The following is a 19,338-nucleotide window of genomic DNA, read 5'->3' as shown; positions in this document are numbered from 1 at the left end:
TCTGAAACAGAGGGTAGTTGATACAATGAGTAGCCTCTCCATGTAGTTACTGTTGCAAGTTTGAAAATGGGTTTGTTTCATATATTAGAATAACGTCTCTCTACAGGTTCCCTTTAGTTCATTTTAAAGGTTCCTACCAAACATATCTATGTTAGCATTGTTTCAAGTTTCTATCTAATGTGCTAAAATAATAGAAAAGCTGGAAAATGAGGGATTTTTAAAATCTGGATTCATAGTACTTCTTGTGTGACCTTGCTAGAGGAACTACTCCTATTTTTTCATATTCTAGTACTTTCTCCGTTTTTAGTAGTTCATCATTGAGAGACAAACATAGGAATATCCCACAGATATTTATATATTTATTTTGTGGTCAGCTATGGAGATGAGCTAGATCCCCTCCCAATTAATAAGCTGAAAGTTTAGTCTGATAACATTGCACACCAAAAAAGTACACAGCAAAGTTTAGTACTCACACAAGAGAAACCTAGGGAGAGGAGGACAGGAACAAATAAGTCCAGGCTGGCTTGAGTTAGGTGTTTCAGTGGTTAGAGAGTACACTAGCGAGCCAGCAGCAAAGGGATCCTATGGGCATTCTTACCAGCTTGCCAGATACGAGGCAGAGGGGGAGTGAAGAGGTGAGCATGAAAGCGGCCATAGGTGGGAATTGAACAATGAGAACACATGGACACAGGAAGGGGAACATCACACTCTGGGGACTGTTGTGGGGTGGAGGGAGGGGGGAGGGATAGCATTGGGAGATATACCTAATGCTAGATGACGAGTTGGTGGGTGCAGCGCACCAGCATGGCACATGTATACATATGTAACTAACCTGCACATTGCGCACATGTACCATAAAACCTAAAGTATAATAATAATAAATAAATAAATAAATAAATAAATAAATAAAAAGAAAGCTGCCAGAACCTGAGCGCGGTGGCTCACTTCTGTAATCCTAGCACTTTGGGAGGTGGAGGTGGGTGGATCTCTTGACCTCAGGAGTTCGAGGCCAGTCTGGGCAACATGGTGAAACCTCATCTCAACAAAAAATACAAAATTATCTAGACATGGTGGCTTGTGTGTGTAGTGCCATTTACTTGAGGGACTGAGGCAGGAGGAGGCTTGAGCCCAGGAGGCGGTGGTTACTGTGAGCCAAGATTGTGCCACTGCACTCCAGCCTAGAGACGCAGTGAGACCCTGTCTAAAAAAAAAAATTCTGTCGGCATCAAATATTAAAAATGGAGTCAGATATAGCAATCATATTAATAATATTTAAGGATGAATATACTTTGTAAAGGTATAAGAGATAAATAAAAATTATTGTGCTTACCTGTTTCCTGCCTGTAAACCAATAAATGTATTTTACAAAATTAAGTAAGAGGAAATCAAGATCTCTATTCATTAACAAATTACACATATGCTTCATTCTATATCCAAGTATATTATGATGTCAAGAAAAAAATAAAGAAGTTGGAAAAAATGTTATAGATGTTGAAAGACAAGAAGTCACCTGAATGGGATGTGAAAATAGTCAACACAGCAGGTCAGACAGGAGAAAATTGAGTCAAAATGAAATTAACACAATAGGCTTAAAGTCCATTCAAGAAACAGGAGTAATGACTGACATTAGGACAGATAATATACTCCGGAAGGTAGAAATTAGGAATCGAAGAAATAATGTGTTGCAAATTTTAATTCTGAAGGTAGGAAGCTCACTGATTTTATAAGAAGTGGAATACAAATGGTTTATTCTTTATGCAGCAAAATCCAAGGACTAAGTTTTCCTAATGATATATGACTATTACAGTGTTTTTGTTTTGGTTTGTTTTGACAGCCTGCAAGTGTGTTTACTCAATTTCACTATATTTGAAGCTGTCATCTTATAATGTGAATGGATTTTCTGAATACAGCTAACTCAATAGAATGCTGTTAGCTCCTGAATAACTCTTGACCTGGGTCTTTATATACATTTGCCATTAAACATAATTCAATGGCAATTAAATATAATTATCTAACTTTTGGTAGCATGAACACATTCTCTATAATCTGGTACCACTAAATGGAAGAATTAGTAAGGTTCTTGACTTTGGTGATATGTATGTTCTTGTCTATGGTGACCTCACTGAATCTGGCAACCTTTAAAGCTAATCATCACAAATATTGTAATGCATTTCTCATATCAGCTTCGCTTTAAATATATTAAATGTAGGCCAGGGGGATGATGAAAAGTTACTTAATGGGTACATTGTGTGTTATTCAGGTGATGGATACACTAAAAGCCCTGACTTCACCACTACACCATATATTCATGTAACAAAATTACACTTTTGTCCCATAAATTTATTCAGACAAATAGAAAAACTGTAGACCAGGATTAGATCATGTCTGCTTATTTGATTTCTGCCACTTTTTAAAACATAGGAACAATCAGTAAAATCTGGGAAAAACTGAGTTTATATAGTTATTGTTCATGATTTAGGGACAAAAATTTTGTCATATGGTCAGTAGAAAATAAATGAAGACCATGAATTGAAATAATATAACATTCTATCGTTCAAAATTAGATTACTGTAATGAGGCAATGAATAAAATACAATATTATGTTTCAAGAAATTTGCTTTTGGGGTAGCCTGCAGCCAAAGAAAATTAGCCTATATTTTTTACACAATGCACATGAGTCCAGGTTCTCCAGCTTTCAGGGCTTACCCTTTGAATAATATGTAACAAACACTATCCAAGCCTCCAAACTGACTAACTGCAGAATTTTTCGTTTTGATTTCACTGTTCTTTAGCATCACTTATTTCCTTAATAAATTGTTCACAAGTGATAGAAATCTGATATAGTTTTCTCCTTGTTATATTTTTCTAAGAACCAGTGCTCCGTATTTCTCACTTCACCTCTTTCCTTTTTGTAACTAAGTTCTTTTGTGTATGTCTTAGTCTGTTTGTGCTGCTGTAACAAAATATCCGATACTGGGTCATTCACAAATAATATAAATTTATTTCTCTGAATTCTGAAGGCTGAGAAGTCCAAGATCAAGGTGCCAGCAGAATTAGTGTCTGGTCTGGCACATTCTGGTAAGGGCTGCTCTCTGCTTCCAAGATGACACTTTGTCATTGCATCCTCAGGAGTGGGGGAACACCATGTTCTCACATAACAAAAGGGATAGAAGGGCCAGAGAATGCTCTCTTCAACTTCTAGCCCTTTTTACAAGGGTGCTAAACCCGTTAATGAGGGTACAGCTCTCGTGACTTCATCACCCCCCTAGGGCCACATCTCTTAATCATGTTGTATTGGGGATTAAGTTTCAATATGAACTTTGGAGGGGACACCATCTATCAAACCATAACTCTGCATTTTGCTCCAACCTAATTCCCTAATGTCCAGCATATTCTGAGCTGAAGCACTATTGATAGAGTTTAGGAATACTGTAAGGAAATCACAGTGATGTCACAAAGTCCATTGTATTCACATGTATACACACTCATAGATAACTTGTATCATGCTCCCTAAGAAGTATGTATTCCTTATCTCCTTAATAGTATATTGTCAACATTTCCCACATTATTAAATATTCAGAAACATTATATTAATCCCTACAAATTATTCCATGACATGAAAACACCGTAATTTTTAAAATCATTCTCTAATAGGAAAACTAAATATTTTCTTTATTATAACAAACACTGAGACAAGTATTATGTACTTTACACATTTTTTTACTCTGAAAATTTGGGAAAAATCCACTTTATGAAGAAATAGAATAACAGAAATAATCTAGGAAACTTTTCTGTTACTATGGTTTAATATTTAACTAATGCACTTGATATCACCATTTTCAATTCTACAAATAACTAAAATTAGAAATCAAGACTAGTGTAATTTTTTCAGAGTCCTTGATTGGTGTACTGGTTCTTGTTCACTTTTGTATACAAAGAATACTAAGTGATAAGAAATGATTCTATGTTAATAAGTATTTACACACAAAAAGCAAAAACTCATCACCAAATCAAATGTACTTTTAACATCTGTTCATTCCTCTGGCTATATTTATGTAAATAATATATAAATAAAGAATTTAACAGAAGCTTAGATATTGAAGGTTTGTAATAATAAGAAGAAAGTGAGCCCAGCATTGCCATGTTTAAATCAATTGGTGGTGGAATCTGACTTTTCTTAGTTTAGCATTGTTATTTTATTATACCTCCATGTAGATACCAAAAGTTTGGTTCATATGCAGATGTTTAACCAGCAACTAATAATTCAAAATATCTGGTGAATATCTGGTGATTTCCTTAACTTTTTAATACTATGTTGTTTTTCTGATATCTGTAAATTGGTCTAAAATTTGTCTTGCCCCAAATCTTCTTTTCTGAGGTTCATTATATTCAAAGAGCTACAACACTTGGATAGAGAAGTTTCAAAGACTGATGTGATCCAAAGCAGGTTTTCTGAGGAAGTTCACATATTTCTCTAAATACTTTTTAAATTCTCATTTTTTTTCCATAAGTGCATTTATTTCAAATATGCACATATTTTTCTTAGAAACATTGTTGGCTGACTAATGTTATTTAGTAGTCACACTGGAGTTTATTCCTTATAAAATATTTATCTAATTTTATTGCTTATTGTTATCAAGGAGTTTACAAAACGGATAAAATGAGTAAACTAAATGAGTAAATTTCACATTTCAACTTAAGTTTACAATGTGAAGATTTTTAAGTTTTCTTAATGGAAAAATAAAACGTAAAATCTCAGTTTGATCACTAGAATGAGATGAGATTTGTTGTGACAGTCACTTCAGGAAAGGGAAAAAGCATAAAATTCCAGCTGTTTGGTTAAAAAGGTTTGTCAGAACTGCTTCAAAATCAGTCAAAAAAAGAGCCAGAGTTCTTCATGGAGCTTCCTTTGGCTGATGTAATTAAGAGGTTATTTCCAATGTATATTGTCCATTTGAAGAGCATACGTGGAAGGGGTCCCAAAGGTATTATTATGGCATTATGGGAAGGCTGGCTAGAGGTTAAAAATGCTTAAAATCACTAATCAGAAAAATGCAAATCAAAACCACATGAGATATTGTCTCACTCTAGTTACAATGGTTTATATCAAAAAGACAGACAGTAACAGATTCTGGCAAGGATGTGGAGAAAGGGGAACTCATATACATGGTTGCTAGGAGTGTAAATTAGTATACCCACCATACAGAACAGTATGGAGGTTCCTCAAAAAACTCCACAAGATCCAGTAATTCCACTACTGGGTATATATCCAAAAGAGGAATTAATATAGTGAAAGGATATGTGCACTCCCCTATTTATTTCCACACTATTCACAATAGCCAAAATATGGAATCAATCTAAGAGCCCATCAATGGATGAATGGGTAAAGAAAATGTGGTGTATATACATAATGGAGTATTATTCAGCCCTAAAAGAATGAAATCCTATCATGTGCAGAAACACAGATGGAATTGGAGGGCATTATGTTAAGTGAAATAAGCCAGGCTTAGAAAGACAAATATTACATGTTCTCACTGATATGTGGGAGATCAAAAAGTGGAACCCACGAAGACAGAGAATAGAATGGTGCTTTCCAGAAGCCTGGAAGAGTAGCAGGGAGTGGCAGATGAAAGGAAAAAAGGATAAAAATATGTTTATTACCTTTGAACTGTATACTTAAAAATAGTAAAATGGCAAATTTTATATGTATCTTTTACCTCAATAAAAAACAACATAAAATTTGTTTAAAAGTATATGTGAAAACCACAGTAGTAGTCTCTTTCTTGTTCTTCTATATGATGGTAAATGAAAAGCAAAGACTACCAACATTATTAAAAATTAAACATAGTGTCCTTTCTAGTCTTACTTTTTCAGAATTGCATGTTACTAAGCACATGTTTTATTTAAAAGAATACAAAGTATACAATCAGTTAGTCTTAAACCTGCACTTGGAGTTTGGTGAAAAACCTATGGTGTTGAGTAGAGAGGACATGGCTGGGTATAAGAAAAGCTTGAAGGTAATAGAATAACTGTCTACACTGTGCCAAATGCTGACTTTAACCAGATTTTTTGTTCAGAACCCCAAAAATGATACATACTTATTTTCAGTCAACACCTTAAAATATAAAGTATTTTAGAGAAGAAATTATATTACTCAGAAAATTCAGACATGGGAAAATGGAAGAATGCTTGCAGTATCAACTATTTTGATTGGAGGAGAGAAGGCAGGAGTTGGGAAGGATAAACAATTGGCAAGAGAACTATTGATGGAAGCCTGCTTACTTTCTTATGCTCACACATAACAATATGTAATTTGCACTGATAATTTTATTGATAAAAAACTATATGTTAGAAGTCTTACACTAAGCAAAATTTACAATAATGTCTTAAGTAACGACAAAAACGGTGTGTAAATCATCAGTCCTGTTATCTACCCTTGTTTCACAGTGGCACAAATCCAAATTAAAACAATTGAGTCAATCGTGATCAAAAAGAGATCTCTCACACACACATACACACACAATTCACATCAGTGTCACATCCAAAAAAGAGATGTGTTTTTTGCTTTAGCAAATGCATTGTTGCATTCATTTCCACGACTTATAAGGAGACAAAATTTGTCACAAAGCCAGAATTATTGAGAAACACTGTGCTTAATATATTATTTGCATGTTAAGATTGAGCTCCAAAGTTCTCACAGTTATTTATTTAACCTGATGTGTGTGTGTATGTATGTGTATCTGTCTGTCTGTCTGAATTTTCTGTGTCATTTGAGATACCTTTTTCCTGCTGATTCTTCATAGTAAATCTTTATACTATTCACATGGCATTCCATTTTGTTGTACTATACAAAATAAATAAAACCATTACTTATAGTAAATTCTAATGTCATCTAAACTATAAGCAATTAGCTAGCATTCAGATTTTTATATTATGGTAAAGTGAATAGCACTATAGACTGTTCAGTGACTCATTTTTTGGTGCTTAGTCAAGGGGGACATTTAGAAGCATGCATATCTAAACCTCAACCATTGACTTAATTTTTTGCCTTAATTTTTTAAAGAAAAATAAATCATTTTAGATAGAGTACAAAGAGGTGAATTACAATGCTTGATTGCTACACAGAAAAGTCAATGGAAATAAATTTTCCAGGTGAGGGAGTCAAGTATAGCTTTTTATTTAAAATACTGAAAGAAAGGCATTAAGAGTAAGAAAGACTATAGGTCACTTTTTAATGAACCATGTATTATGGTTGACATCTTGAAAAAAAGGGAGTAACTTTGTTGTCAATTTGAGAATCACCTTAAAAGTGAAACACTGTGCACTTAACCTTTACAAAAAGTATATAATGTAGACGACATTTATTTTTTAAATATTTTTGTGAAATGCCAGCTTTAAAGTTACTGTGCAAAATGCCAACCTGAAATGTTGGGTTAAACGACTTCACTAAACAATGTAACTCAGCGACGTTTCCCTTTCATTTGATCACTAAACTAATGCATCACCAGATGCACAGCTAACATAAAAATATCTAAACATGTTGAAAATAATAATGACGAAATGTGAACTCCTTCCTCAGTGTTGTTTACATCTGGACGAGTAACATTAATGTTGTCTTTAAAAATGAATTGATTTATTGGAATATATGTTAGTTGTTTTAAAAAATCAGTAGCAGAGAATTTCTTGAAATAATTCCTATGAAACACCCTCAATAAAATGATTAAGTGAGGCAGTATTTGAAAGACCTCCTCACCTTTATCCTCTTCCCAATTACTTTTCTTTGCCAAACACAAGGAAACATGTTTGGATTTGGGAACCCCTGGTGTTCCACTGACAGCAATGAGAGAAACTCTGACTTTGAAAACTTCCTTAATGTCCCCTGCCACAAAATCTTTCCCCATATTTTGCCAAACAAAACATGCTTTTTAAGGTATTGTTGAGGTTAGGTGCATGACAAGTATTCAAGACATTGTGAAAAAGATTACTGGGGATGCTGGAGGGAGACTGGAGTCTTGTGGTTGCCTCTTGTAAGATACCTTCAATGGGAGGCTAAGAAGGCGGCCTTGGAATGCCCAAAGGAAGTTGATGCATAACTCTCAGCCAAACAGTTTCTGACAAAAAGCCTAAGGTATACTGCTAAAACTCAAAGGATGGATCTCCACACATCTGACCTCCACATGTCCTCTTCCATCTGAACAGAAAGAAGGAAGGAGAAAGTTTAATATTAAGACTGAAGTTGGAGGAATACTGTCTTGAGTTACTTTTCCCCTTGAATCCAGTTGTAAAATGCAAATGAACGTTAGGAGCCTCTTGGGAAGCTGCATCTGAAAGAAGTAAGCTACTATATAAGATGATAGAAAATCCCAAATTGTCAGGCAGGAGAGGCCACATAAAGGCATATTGATCAACAACCCTACGAAGCCACCAGTTTGGAGTAAATGATCTCGAATATTCAACCACACCAAACCTTCAGATGGCAGACCTAGTAGAATCTGACTACAGGCTGATGAGGGAACTCAAGTATGAACTTTGCTGCCCAACTTTTACCAAATTCTGATCTCTAAAATTTTGACCTAAAAATGTGGTTGTTTTAAGGCATTGAGTTTTGAGATAATTTGTTTTTCAGCAAGAACAATTAGAACAACATTTTTTGGAGTCATATCTGTTTACATGAGTATAAAAATCAAACGTTCCACATCAAAATAATAATGATTACACATATAAACCCAATGAAAGTAAATAATGAGCAGATTATTTGATTGTGAATTTGATTTAATACAGATTCTAATTCTAACAATTGTATTTAATTTTAAACCTCCTACTTGATAAGACAAAAAGAAGTCAAGATGCCAAATTTGGTTTATAATGCCTGACTGAAGGAAACATACCATTAATTCAAAAGGGACAAAAACCTCCTGGTTCTAAATTGACTTATATCTATCTCTAAATAATAGAATTGAACAATATGCATTTATTCAGCAAGTATTTTTAAGACCTATTCAAAGCCAGACATTATCCTGGTAGCTTTATGTAAACTAGACATTGTCCTGTGTCCTGTTCCATGGAAGCTTAAAGCCTTGGAGGTTACGGGAGTAGAAATTCATTTCTTCCAGCTTGTAGTTTGAAATAGTTCAAACTCACTATGGAATTGAAAGAATAGTACAATAAACCTCCATTTATCTTACCTCCTCTATGGACATTTATAAATTAGTATTTTGTTAAACTGCTTTTTTTTCTCTTCCTCCTCCTCCTTCTTATTATTCCCTTCTTTTCTGTTTTCCTTCCTCCTCTCTCCCTGGCCCCCTACTTTTTGGAGGATGTGTGAATAAATTCTAAATAGATAAATTCTAAGTCCAAATATTTTAACTCATTCTAAATATTAATTAATGGAGTATACATTGAAAAGTATTTTCAAATGTAAAAATATGCTCAAAAACTTGTTTAATTTTCAAGACAGAAAAGAGAATATAAAATGGAAAACTCAATTAAATTACCACCCCAAAAAGGAACTTCATATACATTAATTACCAACCCCTATCTCTCCAACTTCCTACCCACTCAGCCTTAGGCAAGAACTACTCTATACCATGTCTCTATAAATTTACACCATGTCTCTATAAATGTTCTCAACATTTCACATGAATGGAATCATATGTGTTTTTTTTTGTGACTGGTTTATTTCATTTAGCATAATGTTTTCAAGATTCAACCATGTTACATTATGTATCAATTCTTCTTTCCTGTTGAAGTCAGAATAATATTTTATAGTACATATAAACCGCATTTTATATATCTATTAATTCATTGATAGGCATTTGGGTTGTTTTCTCCTTTTGGCTATTTGGGTAATTTTGTTATAACATTCATGCAAAAAGTTTTGTGGAGACATCAGTGTTTTATTTCTCTTAGGTACATACTTCAGAGCGAAATCTAGGTCATACAGTAACTCTGTGTTTAATCATCCGAGAGACTAGCTGACTGCTTTTAAAAGAGTGCACCATTTTACACTCTCACCAGCAGTGTTTGATTTCTCCACGTTCCTGATGATACTTTTTATTATCTGACTTTTTTAGTCTAGCCATCTAGTGAATGTGAAATGATTTGTTGCTTTGAATTGCATTTCCCTGATAACTAATGAAGTATCTTTTCATGTGCTTATTATCTATTTGTATGTTTTCCTTGGAGAAATATCTATTAAATCCCTTGCCCATTTAGAAAAAAAAAAACAACTTTCTTTAAATTTAGATTTATGAGAATTTTTTATGTAGTCTGGATAGAAGCCCTTTATGAGATATATAATTTTCAAATATTTTTTCCCATTTTGTGAGTTGGTGTTTTCACTTTTATTTATTTATTTATTTATTTATTTTTTGAAGTGAGGTCTTACTATGTTGCTGAGGCTGCTGTACGTCGGTGTCATCATAGCTCACTGCAGCCTTGAACTCCTGGACTCAATGGATCCTCCCATCTCATCTTGTGGAGGTCATCATACCCAGCAGTAAAGTTTAGCATAAATTTGTCAATTTCTACAAAAAAGTTAACTGATACTCGGATATAAATTGCAATGCATCTGCAGATCAGCTTTAAAAGTGTATCTATTTTATTGTTGTGTTCTAATAAATGAACATCTGACGTTTTGTACTTATTTTGATCTTTAATTTCTTTCCACAGTATTTTATGGTTTTTAAAGTGTAAGTTTCACTTCCTTTGCAAATACATTCCTGTTTTATTCTTTGGGATTCCAATATAAATGAAATTTTAAAAATTGATTTTAAATTTCTCCCAAAGAAGATTCACTCCACACCTCCACCCCACAATCCCCCAAAATAAATTGATTTTTATATTTGTATTGCAAATGTATAAGTATACTACTTACTTTTTTGTACTGATCTTGCATTCTGTAGACTTGCTGAATTCATCTAATAGTTTTTTAAGGGGTTACTTAAAATTTTCATATACAAGATCATGTCATCTCAAAAAGAGATAGTTTGACTTCCTCCTTTCTAATCCTGTTACCTTGTATTTCTTTCTCTTACTAATTGCCCTGTTTAGAACCTCAATTACAATGTTGAATAGAAGTGGTGAAAGTGGATATTCTTTTCTTCTACCTGATATTAGAGGAAAGCATCCTGGCTTTTGGCATTAAGTATAATGTTACCTATGAGCTTTTCACATATGTTAAGTTGGAGAACTTCTCTTCTATGACTAGTTTGTTGAAAGAAACATATCATGAAAGGGTATCAGATTTTGTCAAATGCTTTCTGTGTATATATTGAGATGATCAGGTAATTTTTTTCTATTTTTATTCTATGAATACAATGTATTACTTTAGTTGATTTTTGAATGTGAAACCAACCTTGCATTCTTTAGATAAATCTCACTTGACCATCATTCATAATTATTTACATATATTGCTGTATGTCATAGAATGAAATTAACTTTGTGTCATTGGAAGGTTATAGTTGTCAATCAAAAATTAGGATGTTATGGATGGTGTAGAGAGTATCTATTTGAGGATAGTGATCACAAGGTAAAATACGAAAAGAAAGAATAATAAGATGATAGTAAGATTATAAAGTCAAATAACAATAATAGTGATTGCTACTATTTAATGCATATTAGCTGTGTTCCAAGGATTGTGTTATGCATTTTATATGTATTAATTCATTTATTCCTTACATAACTCTATTAAAAAACTATTATCATTATGTTCATCTAACAGATGAAACAAAGACACAAAGAATTTAAATAACTTGCTTAAGGCCATATAGCAAGACATGCAAGATCAGTATATTTGATTTCTTACTGATGTTAAAAAAAATCTTATAATAGGAAGTTTTAATGAGCTATTTAGGAGATGGTTCATTTTTGATAATGAAAACATACACAGTGTCAACATGATAGGATAAAGGAAAAGAACATTTCTGGAGCTTAATATATAAGGAGCTTGAAGAGTAAGATGAGATATACAAAGAGAATTTAAATATCAAAGAGAAGAATAGAACAGAAGATTAAGGAATATGGGCTAGCTGGTAATGTTTGTGTCTAAAAGAATAATGCCTGAAACTTTGATTGAGGACCACTAAGAAAAATTATAGAGAAGGTATACAGTTAATTGTTGACAATTCCAAAAACTGAGAATAAGTATATATTTGGAAAGCAAGAAGGATACAAACACTGCTCTCAAACTTAAGATATGTGGCACATGAAAAGAAAATAAAGCCTTTCTACCTTAAGGACTGAAGAAAATGGTATATTAAGAGAAAAAAAAATATTTCATCCAAAAAACAGATGTAAAGGGGAAATTCAGAAAATAGTTTTAGAATATGTGGAACCTGATGACTAGGCATTCCAGAGAACAAAATGGGAAAAGGAGTTAGGGAGGAGAGAAGACTTTAATCAGCTAAGATCATAAATTGGACAGAAGGAAACGAGAGTTTAGGATCTAATGGGTAAACAGAGATTTTTCATTCTCACATTGACAAAGATTAAAAAGAGGATGTGAAAGATGGTAAATTTCATTTTACATGTGTATTTATGTGTGTCCTTAGGCAAGAGGATATTGGTCTAAACACTATGGGTTATGGATATAATTGCTTTTTTCCTTTCAAATGGAGATGAATACCTTAATATGGTAAAAAGTGGTTTTGTGTGAGATGTCTCATTTTACCTTTTCCCTGCTAATAATTCTGACTTTTATGCTATTAAATAGTATAAAGAATATCAGGTTTTTGGTCAAATTTGAGTTAAAAACTTTAGAAAGTTCCTGGGAGAATCAGAGAAACTAGATGACTCAGAGGTCATCTTTAGAATTGTCATATGTCAACCTAACAAATGATGTTGATAAATATTAGAAATATAATAAATCGTTTCTCAAAAAATTACTAATTTCTACATCAGCAACTCCACCTCTCTTTTCTTACTTTGTGTCTGGCTGCTTTTTGGCCCTATTACATGGGCAATTCAACTGTCTAACCTGAAATTGAATGGAGATATGCTGGCTTCTTTAATTTATTATTAGGTTGACAGCTAATAAATTATGAAGTAAATAATGCCAAAGAACGTTCGTTTATACTTTGTATAAAGAGGATCATAGGATTGCAAGTAAATTAATTATTGGCTAAAACAGTATATTGATTTTATGCTGTTTTATAGATACGCCAACCTTATGGTGACCATAGTGTTTTTAATTAAACGTAAAAATAAAGAGCAGGAATATTTGAGTCATATTTTTCTTAAGATTTTTTTTAAAAAACATCCAAGCACATCAATGCAGTGAAGTTCTTATGGTGAGAAGCACTTCTCACCATGTACAAACTGTGAAAATAACACATTTCATTAAAATAGGCATCTGTGAGCTAAGCACTAAGTCACACAAGCAAACATAAGCGGGAGAAAGGGAAATCTTTCAAAAAACATATTCCCTGGTGATTCAGTGTCAGCTGCAAATATTCCCTTCTCTTAATCTTTTGTTATCCTAAAGTTCCCTCGGCTGCTATTAGGTAATAACAATGAGTCCTGTAACTTTGAAAACAGATTTTTAAATGTGTGTGTGTATACATATATATATATCTGTGTGTGTGGTGGGGGAGTGGGGGGGATTGTGGGGTGGAGGCATGGAGTGAATGTTCTTTGGGATACAGCAATCCAAAGAGCCAAAGAATAATGAAGAGAAGAGAATTGACCTTATACCAAGAACATTTCCATCAGAAATGTAATAAATAAGCTCTCTCTGAAAGATTTAAGAACTCATGCAGAGGGACTGGAAAAAAACTTGAAGGAGCACATGAAGAAAAATGAAATTTGCTTTAAAAAATATTTGCAAATTTTTTTCAAAAATTTAAATAAAGTGATTTTTCTGCCTATAAAATTAAAATATTTCTTGTGGAAATACAAAGGAGCAGAATACTAAAAGGATGAAAATTAAATTACCCATAATCCTGTATCAGGTGATATTGTCTAAATATTGAGAAGTATTTATTTCATTTTATTTTCATTTCATTTCTCTATAAGCTCATGTTTTGTATACATATAAATGACCATATGTAATCATGGATAACTGAATATATCTCTAAGTGTGTACATTATATATACTTAAATCTGCTTTTATGTATGTATATTGACTGTATCCCAGGTAAAATGCTTTATTTAGTAAATTCAGTGTTCTTTTCTTCCTCAAGTCATCTAATGAGAAATACTAACATCTTTTATAAAATATTTCCATTGTATTGTAATTATAGTTACTATTCTAACTCATTTCATTATCCGGTACCTGTCATTTAGTAACACATTTCCTCCCATCCTTTTTTAAAATTTTTATTTGTATAAATGTATGGGGTTCAAGTGGAATTTTGCTACATGCATAGATTGAGTAGTGGTAAAGTCAGAGCTTTTAGAGCATCCATCATCTGAATAACACACATTATACCCATTAAGTAATTCTCATCATCCACCTTCCTCCCACTTCACCTCCATTTCAAGTTTCCGTTTTCTATCATTCCATACTCTCTTTCTCTGCGTAGACATTCTTTAGCTCCCCCTCATAAGTAAAAACATGTAATACTTTGCTTTCTGTGTCTGAGCTGTTTCACTTAAGATAATGGTTTCCAGTTCCATCTATGCTGCTGCAAAAGACATGATTTTATTCTCTTGTATGACTGGATAGTATTTCATTTTCTTTATTCAGTCATCCATTGATGGACACTAAGGCTGATTTCATATCTTTGCTATTGTGAGTAGTGCTGTGATAAATATAAAAGTATAAGTGTCCTTTTGATATAATGATTTCTTTTCCTCTGCATAGATACTCAGTATGCTGAATCAAATGGTAGTTCTAGTTTTAGTTCTTTAAGAAATATCTATACTGTTTTCCAGTATAGATTGTATTCATGTATATTCTCACCAACCATTTATAAGTTGTTTCCTTTTTTATAAGTTTATAAATGTCCCCTGTTTTTCTGCATCTTTGCCCATATGTGTTATTTTTTGTCTTTTTAATAATAGCTATTCTGACTGGTGCAAGATGATATCTCATTGTTGTTTTAATTTTCATTTCTCTGATGATTTGTGATGTTGAACATTTTTTCATATGCTTATAGGCCATTTGTATGTCTTCTTTTGAAAAATGTCTAATCAAGCCCTTGGCCTACTTTTTAATGGAAGACTTGTTTTTGATGGTGGTGGTGGTGGTGTTAGTACCTGGAGTTTCTTCTAAATACTGGATATTAATTCCCTGTCAGATGCAGAGTTTGCAAATATTCTTGAGCTGGTTATTTTGATCAATATTTAAGCAGAATTCTATTTTCAAGTGGTTGTTTTAGAAAGATACAGTGATATATTTTCTAAAACCTTGCAATATATGTGTAATATCTTCATCAGAAGTAAACAAATAAATAAATCTTTTGATTTTTAATATGTTCCGATGAGACAGTTTTTCAACTCTAAAATTTCAAATGTTGTCTCTTCATCGCTTTCTAGCATTACTGTTGAAGAGGACACTGAAAGGTCTCTGAGGACAATTTAATTTTTTTTGGTCAGAGATAAAAATACTATGTTGGTGCAAAAGTAATCATGGCTTTTGCCATTACTTTTAATGGCAAAACAACTTTACTTTTAATGGCAAAACTAGCAATTACTTTTGCACCAACCTAACATTTCTTTTTTCTTTATGAGAACAGTTATAGACTAAAAAAAATCTTTACATGCCAAGTTTCTTTATTTCTTCCCTCCTTCCTTTCTCACCCTCAGGTCTAGGTTAATAGCAGGTAATTGTGACAAGTCCAGTGTGGGTTACTGGTCATGAAGAATCCATTGTTGATGACATCCCAGAAGAGAACACTAAGTCTTATCTTTCATCTTACCCCTGAACTTCCCTTCCTCTGAAGGTAAAACACATAATATATGCAAAAACATAAATGTTTACTGTGTTGGCTTGTGGTTTGAGGCCTAAAGTTAAGGTTCAATGCTATATACTGCCTTGATATCTGGTAAAATTGAGAGAGACTGGAATTACCTAATAGCAAATTATCTTCCACACTTCTTCTGCAGTTAATGTTCACCAGCCAAACAGCCCTTCTTGTCAAAGAATTGTCAGAGTTTCTGCTTACTCCTGAGGAGTGGGTTTCAGTTCCCTGACAGCCCATTGAGTTATTTAAATAAGGCGATTGTATTCTTCCTTGGGAACCAGGGAGCACTTCACCTTTTTGATAATACAAAGCCTGCATCCCCCTGCCTCTGGCAGTTCACTGTAATCACAAGTGCAACCTCTGCGTGGGCTTGAGTGATATGGGGCGCCCTTCTCTCACAGGCTATGAGCATACATAACCAATAAACCGCTGCCAATCTCATTTTTCTTGCATCAAGTGTTGTGTGTTTGGCCATCCCTATAATCCAAGGGCAGGAAACTCTCTCCTATTAATGGGGTAAATAGGACATGATTAAACCTTGGCCACTCTTATAATTTAAAGCGGTATTCAGGCTTAACTGTGATTCATTTTTTATAATTTTAAATGGATCATGATAATTTTGTTTTCATTCCTTTGATTTTTTTTCTTAATGCCTTCTAATATCCCCTCTGATTGAAAATATTCATTCATTTAACAAATCTTTATTGAGTAATTTTATGCTGAGCACTTTTCAAGGTACTAATGAGATAGTAGCAAATTGAAAAATACAAACTTTATATGTTCAAGTTCAAAAGTAAATTTCAAAAAGAAGTTAAACTAAATGAATTAAAAAAAACTAGGAAGCAGGTAAAGTGTTTAAGAATTTGGCTATTACTGAAAATATAGAAAAAAATCCTTGCTAAAAAGCCTAAAATTAGAGTTCAAAATTGGAATATTATATGCATGTTGGTTTTAAAGTCTCCTCCTGTAAATGTGGTATTATAAATAGAAACTAATGATGGATTAACCTAAATTTGTCCCCAGTACAAAGTTATTTGATACAAAATGCCTGTATTTAACAGACTAAAGGAAATCACAACCTTTTAACTTAGCATGGATAATGAAAAACAAATCACTTAAAATGCCCATCAACTTATTTAACTGTATTTCATGCCAGTATTTCAGGTAATTAACATCCTGCAACCTTACAGAAATTGCTTTCACTTCTACCCATTCATCGTCATTTCAGTTTATGTTCTCATTTATCTGTCTTTTAGTGTCAAATTAGATTATGCTTTGGAACTTGTTTCTGTTTTTACTAAAGTATACTTAAGCAACACTAAAGTGAAGAAATCAATGCAATGCTTATGTGTTTCATTATATACACTAAGCTTTTATTCCTAAGGTTTTCTTGAAAAGTCATTGGACCTTGATATTTTGTAAGTCTCACTATCTTCTGCACAATAGCAATTCTATTGTCCTTTTCATCAATATCATTTGGTTAATAAAGCATCAGTGTTTTCTGACTTTTTCTGCTTATGTTTCCCTGACCTACATAGATTCTTGACTTTAAGGAGAAAATGGATTGCTGGATAAAATATAGGACACTTAGTTGGATTTGAATTTCAGTTAAATACATTTTTAAAATATATCTCTATAGGTATATATTTATATTTGTATGTTCTATCCAGTAATTGGGACAATTATATTTAAAAAACTGTATTTTGAACTGAAAAAATATTATTTTTCCAATCTGAAAACCAAAATTGACTGCATGTCCATTATGCATCTATCTATGCATTTATTGTTTACCAAATCTGACAAATGAGGTAAAATATCTATGCACACCAATAAAGATTATGAAAAGCAAACAAGAAAACACTGATTTTAATACAATGTAAATAAGATGTTTATGCACACACTAATTTTTTTCCATATTATTCTGAACATATATATTTCATGCAAGCAATGCCAAATACACCCCTCTGGCAAAAAAAAAAAAAAAAAAAAAGATGCTTTAGTATCTTATTAAAAAAAATATTGAATCTGGCTATTTTTTACTAATAAAATTTCTTACCAGTCTGAAAGGCAGGATATTGGAGACACTTGATTTGTATCATGATGCATAAAGCCATGTTGTGTTGGAGGCCCAAGAAGCCAAGTTTATGTGACATAAAAATGAGTTAAAACGTCTAGAAAATGAGACTGATGTTTAGGTTGTATGAAGAAACTGAAGAAAAACACCATTCCCCCTACAAACAGCTTAAGAAGCCACCATTTATTCACAAAATGCATTTGCTTAAAGACATCAGAAAACTACTAAAGCTATGAGAAACAGAAAGGCAATTCTGGAGAAGGGAGAAATATGGAGGCATGAGCTGAAGTTTTGCAACTGGTTTATCCCTGGGTTTGTTACTGAACTGAACCTGGATCTGCTTGCCTGTCACACAGAAAAGCCAAATACTGACACCAGGATTTACAGCAAGAGAAAGTAAGGCATTTATTGCAGGGTTCCAAGCAAGAAGAATGAAGAGCTAATATTTAAGACTTAAACTTAATGATGGCTTACAAGCAAGGGTTTTTCAAGACAGAGGTGAGGGGATTTTCAAAGTGAGTTAAGGGCTGGGAAATTTCTGGAACTTCTTCATCCATTTTCTGGTTACAGGCTGGCAGAGGTCTATATGTCAGCAGTTGGCATTTTCCATAAGGTGGGGATCCTAGTTTCTGAAAAACTACTCAAGGCCATATGTCAAGATGTTATCTTTAGTTTCTATAGAGCACTGAGCATCTTATGACTGATTTACTTGGGTGACTATTATTTAAGCTAAAATTATCTTCTTGCTTAGCAGGTTATTAATTTACTTCCCTAATTGCTGGTCACAAGACTAGCTAGCTGCCTGCAATTTCGTTTGAAGGGCCTCAAAGTGTTTTGTTTTGTTTTGTTTTCCTTTTTTATCCATGCCAGGGCAGGGTAGGGGAACCCAGTAGGCTCCTAAGTAGGGTCCCTAATTTGCCTCAATTACATGAAAAACGGTGAGAAAGTCATTGTCCAAATTTGCATACACACTATTAGAGTCTAGAAACTCAAATTTTGTCCAGTTAGATTGTTGCTGTTGGAAAGGATAGAATAGTAGAATTTGTCTTGGTTACACGGGGATGGAGAAATAAAATCAGTGGTTTGTGAGGCCTAAATAATTAGATTTTTCTTTCAACACATTTACTGATCTAAATATTTAAGTTAAACAGAGTTAAATGGCAGGCAGAAAATCCTCTGAAAATTTAAGAAATATGTATTTTTTTGTTCTGCAAAATTATCATTTTAATTATGACAATAATCTTTTTGTTTATTGACTCTTATAGCAAATTCCTCGCTTATTTTCTCTTAATTTCCCTGGGCCACTTGGTTTCACTGTAAAGATAGTGTCCACCATCCTCAAACACTTCAGTATTTATT

General features: G+C 33.1%; 1 long non-coding RNA gene across 1 annotated transcript in view; it reads left to right on the top strand.

The window, feature by feature from the left end:
• LOC134760974 (uncharacterized) overlaps positions 1-19,338 on the top strand; it is an 89,542-nt gene that overhangs the window by 25,245 nt on the left and 44,959 nt on the right. Inside the window, exon 4 of the long non-coding RNA XR_010139108.1 lies at positions 15,748-15,884. This is a non-coding gene — a long non-coding RNA (uncharacterized LOC134760974). The remainder of the gene's footprint in view (positions 1-15,747; positions 15,885-19,338) is intronic.

This window comes from Pongo abelii, chromosome 2 (genome assembly GCF_028885655.2).
Source record: "Pongo abelii isolate AG06213 chromosome 2, NHGRI_mPonAbe1-v2.0_pri, whole genome shotgun sequence".
NCBI classification, from domain to species: domain Eukaryota; kingdom Metazoa; phylum Chordata; class Mammalia; order Primates; family Hominidae; genus Pongo; species Pongo abelii.
This window is presented reverse-complemented; position numbering and strand designations above follow the sequence as displayed.